General features: G+C 38.3%; 1 long non-coding RNA gene across 1 annotated transcript; it reads right to left on the reverse strand.

Annotated features, from left to right (window-relative positions):
- Positions 1–551: 551 nt before the first annotated feature.
- Positions 552–6612, reverse strand: LOC135201321 (uncharacterized). The gene is made up of 3 exons (XR_010311493.1): positions 6501–6612; positions 1083–1465; positions 552–684 (listed from the first exon to the last, which is right to left on the reverse strand). It is a non-coding gene; the product is annotated as an uncharacterized LOC135201321 (long non-coding RNA).
- Positions 6613–16478: the final 9866 nt, after the last annotated feature.

The raw sequence follows: 16478 nt of genomic DNA on the forward strand, positions 1-16478 counted from the left end.
GACACTTCCAGTTTTCAACCATCCTTATTAATCATTCCTCCGCTTTCTCTTGCAAACACTCAGACTCTCACCAGCTTCTGAAATCTCTTTTTACCGCCTCTGAACATTACTTGATACTCTGCTAAAATAAACCAGACCACGGTACATTGACGACTCATTTTCATATGCTCCAACTTTGCACTTGCATCTACGTCCCCGCTGTGACTTCACAATGTCACTTCATCCACATATATATATATAATAGATATATATATATATTATATATATATATATATATATATATATATATATATATATATATATTATAGTATATATACGCACTCACAATCATGTATATATAAATATATATTTTTATGTTTGTGGTTCCTTTCAAGTGCAATGGATCTGAGTTGCAGTGATTTAAGGCCAAAATCTAATGAAGGAACCATAACACAAATGAAAAAGTTAAAAGGCTTAGGGCACACTTCAGAGTGAAGGAAATTAGGTAAACTCAGAGGTTTAACATGCTTACATATATTTCATTATTCTAAGGGAACCAAAGGTAGCAAGATCGCCTCGCTGTTGTAGACTGGAGTGAACTGACATTACTCAGTCTCGGTGGAAATAAAGACAGCAGAGATATGATGGACTCCCAGAGTCATGATACAAGAATCCGCTTCCAGCAATGAGGCACGTGGAAGATACCTGCAAGTAGATTGCATTATGACATAAATAGACTGGCTGCAAACTCGTGGAGGGGATTGGAAGATGCTTTGGAGACTAAAAACGATCCCTTTTGCAGGAGTTACATTACTGAGTAATCACAGGGGTGTAGAATGATGGCTTACACAAGATGAACGTTATGTCCCGGCACTATAGCAAAACTAACCACTACAGGACACTTAATGTTCAAAAAACGCTATGGAGGAAGCTTACAGCATCACAGAACATAAAAGGGGGTTCAGACATACATGGTACAATGACTGGAAGTGATGCTTGGTGGGAAGACTAAGGAACATAAGTTGCTTGTAGCAATGAAATAGAAAAGAATCAGAAAATGTAAGAATGAGTGACTGCCTTAAACCATTAACTTTGCACTTTACCTGATAGCCTGGGCCTATTCATCTTCAATGGTGGTCTATTGAGGGAAAGCACAATGGAGAGAGAGAGAGAGAAAGAGAGAGAGAGAGAGAGCAATTGAACACATGGAGCAGGAGCAGTCTCCATGAGATAGGGGAAAGGGGGACTGTTGCTGCTGAGATGGTGAGTCAAAATCTGAGGCCCTTCCTTCATCTGCGACCCTTCTTATAATCTCGGTCCTTTATAGTACTAAGTCGGATCTGTCTGGTAGGTGGCAGCTATTTCACTGTAATCCCCTGGCCTCATGGTGTTCCAAATTCTGCATGGCTCTCACGTGGTTGGGACAGCTGGCTTAATTCCTGGGTGCTCAGGTCACGCGCGCTTAATTCTTGAGCGTTCAGGGCATCTGCAGAAGAAAATGGCCGGCAGTAGTGCTTGAGGAATAGAAAGCTGTGAGTCACAGAGAGATTTTTCATAGATGTAGTGGGAGAATCGTTGAGTGGCCATTGTTTTTATTGATTTATATGAAAATTTTGTTATTTAAGCTTGGGTATGTTTATGATTTATAACAATATATATATATATATATATATATATATATATATATATATACTATATATATTGATAGATAGAGAAATGGAAAAATATAGATACATAGTACATGAGTGCACTCGTGAAAGCATTTCATTTCGTTGAATTTAAATATGGATTATTTGCCTTGTAAAAAATATATCACAACACAATATAATTCCACACATTTTGCAAAAACATTAAGATATTCGAAGCTCAATAGTATAAAGACAACAAAAGTAATTTGCGCTTCCGGTCAGCAGTAATTTTTCTTACGCAAAGAAGTACTACTATATAGAACCACTGTAACCTCAGTGCTGGGTGGGTTTGTGGCCGCGTCGATGTTTATTTTAGATCTCACGGTTAATGCGAAACATGCTTCGACGTATAACGATGTGGATTAATGTTCTTTTGAATCTTACGTCGTTCCCGAAGACCGCTTCCATAAAGAAGATGCATTTTGAAGAATGTGCACGGCGGCAACACAAGCTAGCGTTACGAGCGCGTACAGGAGAGAGAGAGAGGATGAAGCGTTTGTCCAGAAAGCCGAGCACTATAATAGAAAAAATAACTCATTCTACCCATAGAAGAAATACACAAATTACCGTTATAGCCGTATTTAAAAATAGGAACTATTTTCATTCGCTATAATATTCATTAATCACAGATTCTTTGCATCTATAAGTTCTTTTATAATGAATCGTTTCCAAATATGTGCATAATATAGGATTTCGTTGCATACAATTATAGAGACGTCGAAATGTTTAGCAGCCTAAGCTCAAAACTGCAACTACAAGAGGACCTTCCTGGAAAGAGACTGGATGTGGTGACAGGTGACCGAATGAATCTTCGCACATCAGTTTCATTCAGAAATGAAGATTCAGTCTGCTGGTCGCCGGTGAATTGATAGTAAAATCTCCGAGGACTCTATTTAGGTTACTGGAGACTTGGTATATTGACAGGGACTTCCCATTGACGATGTCCCATAGTTATTGACAAAAGTCATGTATGAACCTTGGTTAACATTAGCCAAGGATTACGTATGAAGCTCTGTTAACATTAGCCAAGGGTTATATATTTAACCTTGGTCAACATTAGCCAAGGGTTAAATATGAACTTGATTAACATTAGCCAAGGGTTATAAATAAATCTTTTTTAACATTAGCCAAGGATTATATATGAACCTTGGTCAACATTAGTCAAGGGTTTATGAACCTTGGTTAACATTAGCCAAGGATTATATATGTATTATATATTTAAATTGCATTTTTTTGTTGACCTATGGTTGATAGGCGGATGTGATGAGTGCTGACGTTCTTTAAAATGATAGATTTAGCAATAGCTCCCACGGAGACAAAGCGAGCTCCAGAAATATAGAGACATCAGTTTTGGTTGGCGCCATGTCGAAGGTTGCTGCCCCAGCAAAGACTGGCCACAGTTTGTGTACATGCATGAGCGGAAGTAGATATGCTTTTTAAATCTAGTTTTGGGTAGATTTCATGGGGGTGACTATGAGCTGTATATGACGTCACACATCTGTTCCAGTGCAATGAAGTTGTGATGAATCAGTGACACCATAGCAAGGGGAGTGTCTTTTAAGAAAGTTCGTGCTTGTGTACGTACGAGCTGTTCCCCTACATAATGGAGAGTAAGCTCTTGGGCGTTTAGAAGCAGCCCCTATGTCTTGGTTGTGTTTATTGTGTGCTTATAGCTGGAATGGGTTAGAGTACTTTTAAGCCTGAGTGTGGCTTTGTTTTTTTGTATTTTAGACCTTTATTTCAGAGATGTTCTTTTCCATATGATTTTTTTATTTGTCAGTCTGGCTTATTTGCAATTTATTTATGTGGGATTTTTTTTTTTCTCCATACGGTTCTGGCAGTTTCAGTGGGAACTTATCTGGCGACTTCAATGGGAACTTTTCTGATAGTTCCATGGTAATGGTGTGGGGAGACTATGACTTCTTGATTATCTGTTTTATGACTGATGTCTAGTTATTGTAGAGAAAGGGGTGGACGGTTTTGGTCTAATCCCCAGGGTTATTTAGGTTTCCTGTTTGAATTATAACAGTGGTGCATTGTTGAGAGTTTTCCATTTGGGTTGTGTTTAGAAAATAAAGTTTCAGATTTTGACTTATTCAGTCGAACAGTCAAACATCTTTTTCTTTGGGAATTTGATTTATTTAGTTAGTCCTTTTGTTCTTAAATTTGCACAGAGGTCGGTTTTGGTTTGGTTGAAGAGAGAGGTTTAGGAGGATTTAGAGAGAAGAGAGACGAGGAGAGAGAGAGGTGGGGGGGGGGGGGGGGGCTGGGGGGGGGTCGGTTGATAGTGCCTTGCTCTGGCTACGTTACCAAAAATATGTCCCTGAAAAGGGGTAAGTCAATGCCCCTTTAGGACAGTTAACATATGAATCTTGATTAACATTAGCAAAGGCAACATTACTCAGAGAACGCGGTATAAGGCCGTACAGGAATCCCATCGTTATGTCTTTTTGGGAGGCCATAAAAATAGGGGAGAGAGGGGTTGATTATTTTAAATGACTCTAGTAATTCTTTGTTCTTACTATCCCCTATGGCTCTGACTGATTTGTTAAATTGGGCAGTAATGTTTGTAGTGGGATCTTTCGTTAAATTGTCATAGGTCTCGGTGTCGTTGAGGTTCATGAACTTTATTGATGTAAGTCTCCTTATCTAAGAAAACTGTTCCCGTCTTTGTCAGATTTTGTGATTATGACGTCCTCCCCTTTCCTTAATCTAACTAACGCATTTTGAAATCTCTTCGGGGGCGAATTTTTGTTGTTTTTTGCTCTGAGACATTTAGCAAAATACCTTTGAGACGTATTTTTTTTGTCATAATTGTTTTTTACTTAATGTTTATCAAATGCAACCAAGAAATTAAGGTTACTCCAGGGACCTGGTTTTAGAACGAATGAATGCCAAGATTTAAGACCGTCTGTTCATCTGCAGTTTTTTATTCTTTTCAAGAAGATTACAGCGCGCAAAGCAATCTGCCTTAGAATGGCCACGGCGGTGGTACCAAAAACAAACTACATCGGACCTTGAGGACTTACTACCATTACTACTACTACCATTCCTACTGCTATTTACGAAACTACGTGCTTTGCTACCACTACTCTTATTATCATTTTCATTCTTGCTCTTTCTTCGTTCACCCACCGAACTGTCAACAAAGGTGTTGTGATCTGACAGATTCCAGTTACTCCCCCTCCAACCGTTACCTCGAGGAGGGAACCTCTTACCACTAACTTCTTTCACAGTTCTGACGATGAGCAAGGGAATACTAATCAGAAGCGATAGCGATTTCTTGAAAAGTATCCAATTTAAGTTCATCTAAATGAATTTTTAGTTCTCTAGCAACCATTCTTTTGAACTCTTCGACTAAAATTAATTCTTTTAATTTGTCGAAAGAGCCAGTCTCCTTTGACTTAGGCCAATCACCAAGGAACTGTTCCTTCCTTCGTGCAAACTCAACAAAGGTCATACCGGGTTCTTTCTTAAGGTTACGGAACTTCTGCTGACAAGCCTCCGGAACCAAATCATATGCCTTAAGGATAATGGCCTTAACAGAATCATAATCCCCTGACGGATTCTCGCTTAAAGTGTTGTCTACCCTCTAAGCTTTCCCTTTTAGTTATCACTGAACCATAGTTCTCCACATATCCTTGGGCCAAGACAATTTCTTTGCTATTCGTTCAAACAAAATAAAGAAATCAGGAACATATTCCTCATTATTCACTTCAAAACACTCATTAAGTCAAAACGATTATTATGGTTATTATTATTATTATCATTATTACTATTATTATTATTGTAAGCTCACGCAATCGCAACTCAAATTTTTGCTCTGTTTTGTGCTCTTCCGCCTTCAATTCCAAAGTCTTATATTCCATCTCTTTAAGCTTTAACGCCTGGGAAAGGATATTCATTCTTAATTTGCTCACCTCCGGGCTACCTGAGTTCCCTATCTCCTCGTCGCTATGATCGTTGCCAAAATCCGGATCACCAGACGTTACTGGTTCCTTTGCATTACTTTACCACCCTTAATAGCTTTAAAGACCTCACTCAACAACCAACCCTTCTCGATCTCTGTCGGTAATCCTAAGTTCAAGTACATACTCTGCTAAACACCACAACTCATCTCTTAAGATGAAAATTTTCCTCCTCCTAGTCGGATCTAGCTTATAATAGCACTTCCGCCTCCTCAAATTTATCCCCTATTAAAGGCATCTTCGAAAACCAAGGCAAAAGTAACAAAAGACAAAATAGGTTAATTTTCCCCCAACTACCTAATTCTTCCGATTACACCTCTCCAAGAAAAACCTTCCCAAGGTTGGAATGTCAGTCAGTCCTGTCATAATCACCAATTTTGCTATGAACTTCACGATGGTCTGAAGTTATTAAGGTTCTTTTGGACCTGATAGTTCAGATCAGTACCACAAAAGAGGATGATACTTGACAAACCAACACTCAAAGAGTACAATCTCAGAGAGGATACACAAAACCACAAACTCAAGATTAACAATAATTTATTACTTAACAACTAGCATAACAAAACAACCCCTCTGCAACAAGCACACAACACCGAATCAACCACTTCCTCAATCACCTACCTAACTAGCATGCCAAGGAGTAAGAAAGTAAACAGTAGGAGTAAGAAAAACACTTTCCCTAGCATACGATAGTAAGAGATCCAGAAGGGAAAAACTTGACCTATATCTTAACCCATATATTTACAATTTTTAACAAATCCTTTGTACAAAATACATACTCCAATAGTATCAAAAATAAATAACTCAATATGTCGAGTTCACAAAGCCAGACAAACACTAAGGTTATCCAAGGATAATAACTCACGAGTGATGCAACATGAAGCAGATGTGCAACAGGAAGTATCCTCTACTCAAAATGTATACTGTCGTAGACTGCCAAAAATAGATAACACACTGGTCCTTCTATGATGGAGCCGAGTACAGAACTCTCGAACTAATGCTACAAGGGCCCCTCGACAGCTCCGGGAGAGGGTCAAAATATGACGTGGACAGACGACGAAAAGCCAAATCACCATCACAAACATGAAAAAAAAAAGAAACAAACGTCATGGAGAGGCAAAAGACCCATATCCAGCGTTCAGAGGTTAAACTAGAAAAAATTTCTTAAAAAAGGGCCGTCAAATCTGAATAAATTACGTTAATTTATAATAATATATATGCTTGTGTGTGTGTTTGTGCGTGTGTGCAGGTGCGCGAGCGTCCTTAAATCGACTACAGGTAATACATCCCTTAACATAGAAATATCTCATATTTTCCCCGTCATCATTTTTCTCTATTAAGATGTTCAGTCTTCCTGATATAAAGTTAAAGATTACGTTGAAATGAAAAGCAGAATCTCCAGAAAATACCTCCCTTCGAATAGGTATTACCTACATGATTATTGATTCAGAAATGATCAGCTGAGCAAAGCTAGTGAACACCTGCTTCAACTCGGCCTCGCCTGTTCATGACAAACAACTAACTTCGTTAAACCTTTAAGCTCTTCATTCACACTTGATTCTTTTTAAACCGTATTCTCATATCTATTTACAGTTACCATTATTATCTCTCTGCCGCGGTGTTACTGTTTGGTAACATTTCATTTTAACGAACATTTCCATTAGATTTTTATGGATAAAAGGACAACTTTCGTGGCCATAGCAAAGAACATGTTATCTCTGTTTCTTGTCTTAACGTACTTAATCTTTCTTTCTGTCTGCCTGTCTGCCAGTCTCTTTTTTCCTACGTATATAACCCTTTCTTGGGTAAGTAACTGGTTCTAGAAGCTATTTCCTTTCATCTACTGTAAATTAAGTATTAAATGCGTTTTTCAGATTGCTCTACTCCGTGAAAAAGCGGTTTGTCAACCAAATGATTAACGTCAATGATAACGCAGTCTCGAAACATGGTCTTGAATCAAGTTGGCATTAGGCATTAACTAGTTACACGAGTAAGCAGTCACGCTAATCAGCATTTCCCATATCTTATTGCCAAGAGGCGAGAAAAACAATCTTATCAGGTGTCCTGAGAAATTTGCTTTCCATTCTTTGCATGGAATGGCTTTCATGAAACAGTTTCTTTCTGAGGATCCCAGACAATTACACAGAAACTGGAGACAAACTCAGATCCTCGTGAGATTGATTATATTACTTATTAATCCCTTCGTTATATTGATCTTTTAATAATCCTTTGACGTATGTTTTTACCTTTCCAAAAAATATGTAAATTGCATTGATTATTTGAACTTTATGGTGCAGATACACGGTATTTTCTTTTCATTAAGAATTTTTAAAACTTTTTCTCCCGTTTGAGTTCAGATGAATGTTTTCGTGTGCCAGGACAAAACCTGTGTGAACTGTTGCTTGCTGGAAATCAGGCAAATTCACGGTGGCCGGAAATAAATTCACAGGAAAAGGGTCAAAAGAAAAGTCACAATTTTGGCTGAGAAAAAAGTTACGGGAAAAAAAATCACATTAATTTATGGCGGCTGTTAATGAAGTCACAAGAAAAAATGCACAATATATCTTGCGAGTCTTTATCTTTTTTTTATGATTACAGACTCTTGTTCATGTTTTTACGGTAATCCCCAACGGGTTTGTACTAAACACGAAGCAAAGGTGGAACACACCACGTTAAAACAACAACTCCCCAACGGACTTGTATTAAATACGCCGCTTGAGGTGGATACATACAGGGTTAAAATTTTTGCCATTGGGATTCTCTGTGTAGGAAAGATTAAAGTGACTTATTTTCTGTGACTTCTTTTCGGCGACCTTTTTTTCCTGTGACATTTTTACCTGGATCCAAATTCTCAGCTGACCTCCAGACCTAGCACAGACACGTCATCACATCATAAAGTATACAGGTGAAAAGAGAGGGACACTGTGAGAGAAAGAGAAGAGTTCGAACTTATTGGGAATGATGAAGGTGCTGCTGTCCTGAGTGTCAAATTTGAAGGAAAGGACTGTCGTTGTGAGTTACTCCAAATATAAAACGCAGGATCTGTGAAAATGAGGTGCAGACGAGATTGAATGTTTTCTGATGAACCTTCATCATCAAGGTAGCCATAAATTTATTCCAATGGCATGCTTGAATGATGACCCGAATATACGTGTCTCTAACAAGAACGAGCTTGTCAACATCAAAGCCATTTCATGTTCAGTAGGTATGTAAACTATGAGGAATAACTGACCAAAAGGTTTAGTTTGTAAGAGTCAAGCAACAGCATTCCACCATAGTGGAGCCTCTTTCGGGAGTTCACAACTTTTCCACCGACAGAATGAGTATGAGTAATGACTAATATCAAACAGAAAATTACATGTTATTTTATTCATCAAAGCACACGCATGAAAAGCTAATATTTCTAAGGCAAAATGGAAAGCACTCACCTGGTACTACTGCCTCGTAACACGTGTTCAGCGAGTGAGTCACAGCCTCGGCAGCACTTCCACTGCGTACCGCAGACAGACATCGCTGATTGTTTCATAGGATAAAATCTAAATATTGCTCACTTTCCTGATACATGGTAACAGCCCAGATATATTTTTGACATTATTGCATATAAGCATTAAGGTACATAAATATCTCTTCGGAGTAAATTATTTATCTCAAATCATTCTCTGTCAAAGAAATTCTGAATTATTACTGGTGAATTCATGAACTAATGCGGGATTGCCTTTATACGCACCATTGAGCTTGAAATGAAGCAGTAGGTTATCAGAATTAATAAGCTACTTGCGATGCATTTGAACTAACGGGGAAGTGCGCATCCTGCGCGGAACACTCACCACATGTTAATTCCAGATTGCGCCTCTTTTCAAATAACTAGTGGTAGGAACGCCAAAGCACGCCTGTGATCTGATTCTCTCCCCCACCCCTTTCTCTCTCTCTCTCTCTCTCTCTCTCTCTCTCTCTCTCTCTCTCTCTCTATGTCTACACACACACACACACACACACACACACACACACATATATATATATATATATATATATATATATATATATATATATATAGAGAGAGAGAGAGAAGAGAGAGAGAGAGAGAGAGAGAAAGGGTCTGCTTCCCTCACGGTTACAGGCAGCAGGCTTGTTATGATGTGTGTGTAAAGATGTGTAGTATACAGAAAAGGGTGTTTACAGACAAGCAGGCGAAGCTGGAGAAATACAGGAGTACGATGTGGACCTATGTCATCGGAGTATCCACCTAAATGTGACATCTGTAACACCTGCGACTGCATAAGGAACCAGCTGAAGTATGCTACGATACATAAGGGTGGTGCCAAGACCCTCCAGCTGAAAATAAGAAGAAGAAAAGACTCCACCTGTCCGAGGCCAGGGTATTACGTCAGAGTGTGTGTGTGTGGTGTGTGTGTGTATAATATATATATATATATATATATATATATATATATATATATATATATATATTCCATACTTATATATGTACTTAAATGGATAGCCTGTCAAGTAAACTTTCATACAAACCTGTTTTCTCTCAGTTTGTCTCATACACACACACATACACACACACACACACACACACACACACATATATATATATATATATATATATATATATATATATATATATTATATATATAATTATAATGTTTAATAAAAGTCCACACTTATATAAACCCACTGATTTTTCCATTGTAAAGGTACAAACACATAAAGTCCGAAGGACAGAAAAGACGCTGCAACCGCCTCAAAGGGAGCAAACAACAAAAACAAACTATCCTAATCATGTAATTCCATCGTTAGTCTGTTTTCTGGCCAAAAGACGAGCCGAACGCCGTGGTTGAACTGCCTTAGGTTAAATATACATTATTCATGTTTGATAGAACTAAGTGTATTATATTACTAGCCCCTTTAGTGTAAGGTTAGATAAGTTTGTTTAATGAGCTGGAATTACCTAATCGTTCAGTTGTTAAAAGTAATTAGTTTCAGCCCTTCTCGTTGGAATAAGATTATCAGTAAAGCTTTGAAAGGTAAATGCATACGGGATTGTCAAATTTTAAGCCTTAGATCTAACTCGTACACTAAGGGACTTTCCCAAAAGAAATTAACTTTGCCATTAGTAAGATTATCTTGCAAGACACCTAATGGCAAACTATTATACATACTTATAATTTTATAACTAGTGGTTGCGAGTCAATAAGTTATATGACCTCAGCAAATTTCATTATGTGATTAGATTCCTCAGAGGGGAAAGAGAATTACTTCATTGCAAAACAGACATTTCGCCTGTAGACGGGTTGAAATGACTTAAGTTGGGGAGGTATTATATATTTTCTCTACTTTGCCACTCAGTATAACGTAAATCAAGTTGTTTTTCAAACGAACTACCGCAAGGTATCTCTCTCGCCAATCTGCACATCCCTCTCTTTTTTTTTTTTTTTTTTTTTTCTGCCGTCTGCCCTGCCTTTCCAGAATTTGAAACGCTGGCTCGAAGCTCCCAGAAGCCGAAAAGAAATCCAGAAGTTGCTGGAGGCGCACAAAGTTCACAAAAGGGGTCGCCGAGAGGATCCAAAATCATGCAACTCTCAGACGCTCCCAAACCCAGTCAAGTCCGCAGCTCCTCATCAGCTGGGCTGCACCCTTGCCCCTTGTCCTTTGTGTTTCCACGTGGCTGCAAGGTAGACCCTACCTGACGGCATTTGAGTGCATCTCCCTTTATTCATCGACACCCTTTAGAAGCGGAGACCAGCAATCGAAGACGGTAAAGTACGGGAGTAGTGTGGTAGTCAATTTTATCTCTTTTACTATATTTTTCATCCCTGTTTATGTGCGAACGTTCATAGCTATCCCTTGTCATCCCCCCACAGCCGTGTTCACTTGTTCTATGAAGCTAATGGAATTTGAGCACTGTGGTTCCCTAGCATGTAATTTACTAGTACTCGTTGCTTGAATGACCTCCCAGTATTAGCAGTCTCTAAGATAAATGACTAGGGGAGATAACGCAAGTCTGTGTCTGTGTTTCACACCCTCCCATCCAATACAATAACTTTCTCTGAGTAATTCAGCCATTTCTTGCCCTTTCAGAGAATTCTGGGAATGTAAGATTTACATTAAGCAAGTCTGAAGATCTGGCGGCATCACCGCATTTGATTAGTACTTTGTGCGTTGCACGTGTGTTTACAGAGCAATACCTCGTTCCAGGTATCCTATCACCTTCATCCCTACTGTGATTCCAGTGCTACAAGCAATTTTTCTCAATAATAATTCGGACCTTGAGAGTCCTAGCACCCTTATGGCACCCGTGAATACACTGAGTAATTATTTGGTAAATATTTTCCAATTAAGTGACCCTATCAGGAGATTGACCTCACCCAGGCTCCTGTCTTCTGAGTCTAAAGTATATCCTAAGTCCTAACTGTTGTGCAGAACTTCTAAAGAGGTCGCAATCTGGTATATATATTTTTACGTTTTATCTCGCCTCACCTCGTCAGAAATTGAAATTAAAATTAAGCTAGAAGCGGCAGCCATTTTACCCCACATCATACGCATGGAGCTTAACACAGCCCACTGCCACTCTCCAACCCCAGACGCTTCTTCTTCCTCATCACTCTATCAGCCAAGGATGAACCTCCAGCAGACTGCTTCGTCACACCTTCACTGGTCAACCAGGAACTGTCCCAGCCAGGAGTCAGCTTTGAGTCTTACCCTTACAACGGCTGTCGCAACAGCTGGAGTGAGGGTCCTCTCCTGCAGTAGGTTCTACCTCTATGACAGTTGCTGCAGCTGCCGAAGTAGGGAGTTCACCTGTTGTCCCTAGGGCTACCATTGCCTCTGCTCCTGATGATGTTTCTGGCCTTTCTCCAGAGTCTGTGCCGTCACCTCCTAGGACTGGTGTAGCCAGGCCCTGGAGGATTAAGAAGTAGAAAAAGGGACGTGACAAATTCACTAATTAATACCTAAGAGCCACATGCTCTCCTTGGCACCTGTGCCCTAGGTACAGTGCCACATTCAATTGCAGAGTGATCCTGGCACCTACACAGAGAAGGTAGCTGGCCTGATCTCTGCCAGTAGACTAATCATCTAACCCTTTGAACTTGTACTACTAACCCTCACTTAAATGTCACAATTACCTCATCCAATATTCATCCAGGTAAATTCCTAATCACTCATCACCCTCACGCATCATTCCCTCACCTTACGTATTTTAACCCTTCAAGTCAGTAAACCTCCGTTACTGCGTGCCACATTCTGGAATGATTGCGTTCTTTTGATTAATTGTATAGAGTAGGATAGGTTAATTAATTAAGTACCAGGGCATAAGGGTAGTAGCAAGTAGAATTTTCAAAGTAACCTTACCTAGGGATAGAGTAGCCTGTCGTCACAGACGACCATTAGTTCTCATTTGGGCTAGATTACATTATTAATTCAGTAAGTTAGTACACTTAGCATCTCCACCTATAAGTTAGGTAGGCCATTGTAGTTAGCCATATCACTGCTCTAAAACCTCAGTTAGAGAAAGAGGATGTCTAGTCGAGGTGAAATAATTTGAGCGTGAAGGCCAAGGCCTTCATGCCCAAGAGGAAGTCACTGCCTTCTTAACAGGGGGAGCTTTTTACGTTTTATCTCGCCTTGCCTCACCAGAAATTGAAATTAAAATTAAGCTAGAAGCGGCAGCCATTTTAGCCCCATATCATACAACTTTGGGGGGGATTTAGGGAAATCAGCATAGACCAGGCCAGACAAGGGAGATAGGAATTCCCGGTCCATCGTAGTTTAGTGTGAGGGTATAGATCCGTTAAGCACTAGGGACATAACACAAGGGAAAGTGGGCAGCTAGGTGGGTCCTTCCTAGGCCTAGTCTTAAGACCTATTTTACCTTGACCTTGTTACTGGCCGTATGTCTGTTTCCAGAATGACCTGCCAATGGGGGAGGGGGAACCCCCTAAAGTGAATCATCCACACCCTGGATTGACCTCACTCCTAGCTAGTCTCTCATCAAGGACAGACGTGTCCTTGCCTGCCCTCTATAGGCCTAGACAAAGGTGCTTACTGGCGGCCCCAAAACTTGGACAAAGCCGATGCCATCTTCTCATATCAAACTACACACCAAGGCATCCAGGTACGTCTGAGTTACATTCATAAAGCCAGTTCTTTTCCTCCAAGTCAAACAAACTCTCCCACATTTTCAAATTAAATTTCTCACTTCTCTAACGAACCTCCTTTTGTCCAACCTAGAAAACATATGCTTCCCTTGTGACTTGTCCAAGATCACTAAAGATCTTCATTAAGCATTTCCACTTAAGCATTAGATTTCTCCCTATTATCAGCATTGTGTGTGATTGAAGGATAAATTCCCTTCCCCCCATAGTGCATTAGTCATAAATGTTGTGTGTAACCTGGAATTCATTTCCAGATTTCCACCTGCCGACTCTTCCATCTGTCCTTGCCAGCGCCCCATTACCTTAGAAGATATCATCAAAAATTCGGAAACCAACCTTGCATAGATTGTGAATTCGGCCATACTTTCATGTTATTGGGAATAATAGAGTAATTTAACACAGTATTCTGTGCCCTCTCCATGTGGCCTATCTGCCGTTCCGTTTGTCTCAGGCTGTTCTATTCTGTGTAAATAAACTTAATTTAAACTAATACTATATATAGATATATATATATATATATATAGAATTTATATATATATTTACCCCACACGTAAATATATTCTATATATATATATATATATATATATATATATATATATATATATATATATATTCTACACGTAAAAGATAATCTATATATATATATATATATATGTATATATATATATATATTAATACATATTATATATATAATGTATATAATATATTATTAAAATATATAATATATATATAATATCATATATGTATATATATATATTCTGCATAAGTAAAGGATACATTATTGACAGGGTTTATCGTCAAATATATTATTGTGTTACCTAACAACCTGACCATCGGAGGTCGGAAGGTCTTTAAGGCTTGAGGAACGTCTTCCAGATGACCTTGGCTGTAGCATGTGTTGTTTGTTTGCATGTTGCACCTGCATGGAAAATTAGGTGGGCAGCTCTTTGAGGTGTCTGCGATCCGGATGCAGAGAATGCTTCCGGAGGCAACTTGGTGGGCAGTTTTACCCAAGGTCCTCACCTGTGAGTTATGCCTTAATTCTTCGAATTTCATGGTAATATCTCCTTACTGTGAAAATACTCTGTTCGGAATATTGGTCTTAATTGAAATCCATTATCGAAAACTAAATAGGGATCCAGTTAATGGATGTCCTTTACCCTATTATATGTAAATGTAAATAATATGCATTTCTGTGTTCTATTCCTTATTATATGTATATGCTTATGTATGTTATATGCTCTTTAAATTTAAATTTAGCCTGAATGCAACGAAACGTTTTCATCAATAAAATGATCACTATTCATAACAAGCTTTCTTATATATTAATTAAATATATATATATATTATATAATATATTATATTTTATATATATATATTATAAATTATATATTTATATATATACACACGTATATAAGAAAGCTTGTTATGAAAGTGATAATTTTATTGATGAAACGTTTCGTTGCATCCGGGCTAAATTTTCTGTCTCCCCAAACTCAGTGGCAATGAAGATCTAGCCTAAACAATTAATTTAATGCATCATAGTAATACGTTGCACCATTTTATTCGGTAGTAATCATTAATTAACTTTTACCGCTAATGACTCAAAACTGAAGTCGGGCTGGTTAGACCACTTTTGTACGACGCGCCTCAATTATGCAATGTTTCATAAGATTGACTCAGATAGGTTATGAACATGTTTAGATCGAATACATTATTTTTGTATCTCGTTCCCAAAACGATTCTACATGATATCTCGTCAGGCATTTTCAGGAAGTGACGTCACTTTCCTTTCTAGAACATTCCATGACGTCATTTAAAAGTCTGGCTCTTTTGAACTGAAGATAGAATTCATGTTCATTTTTATTCTAGAGACCGTTTGCGCTGGTTTTCTCTCTTTCTTTCTTTCTCTCAGTTAGAGTAAAGTAAATAATTGTCCGTCACTCTATTTTGATTTTTTGAAATCTAACATTTAGTTAATATCGCCGGTTCGTTTCCTGCTACTGGACATCATGATTTCTTCAAATTTCTTTAAAGTTCGAACTCAAGCATTTGTAGTGACAAGCGTGTAAAAAAAAAAAAAAATTTTGAGAAGTTAAGAGGCTATTAAAGTGGCTATTAAAATTTCATATATATAAATATGTATATTCGGGAATTGCTTTGAATACATTAATTTTTTCCCCAGGTCTTCATATGCATGAAGACAATAATGGTCCCCATACTATCCATGCTGATTCGGTATTTGCTGAACCATTACCATTATCGATACGGTCCGATTCTGCAGAACTTGCAGATTTTTTTTATCTTGGATACAAAAGTCATAATTATTATCCTCAATTGAGTTTTTATCTCCTCATAAAAAGATATCATCCACTGCTTCTTCAGCAATGTAGAAAACTCACCTCCCCCTTTCCAGCAGCTAACAAACCGCAAAATGAAGTGTTATTAATTTTTTTTTGTCTTTTTAATTTTCACGAGATCCCTTCTGTTTTCATCTTCACTCAAGCAGATATATATTGCATATTTTATAACGAATAAATGGATTTATGCACTGTACAATTCTCCTCCAGAAATGAGGTTATATGGAGTGGAAGGACAATGAAGACTTACAAATAAGGGAAAATATACAAGGTAAAGAAAATTAAAGTGACCGCCTCTGGTTGGACCTGTCATAGGCAAAATAA

This window comes from Macrobrachium nipponense, chromosome 28 (assembly GCF_015104395.2).
Source record: "Macrobrachium nipponense isolate FS-2020 chromosome 28, ASM1510439v2, whole genome shotgun sequence".
In the NCBI taxonomy this organism is placed as follows: domain Eukaryota; kingdom Metazoa; phylum Arthropoda; class Malacostraca; order Decapoda; family Palaemonidae; genus Macrobrachium; species Macrobrachium nipponense.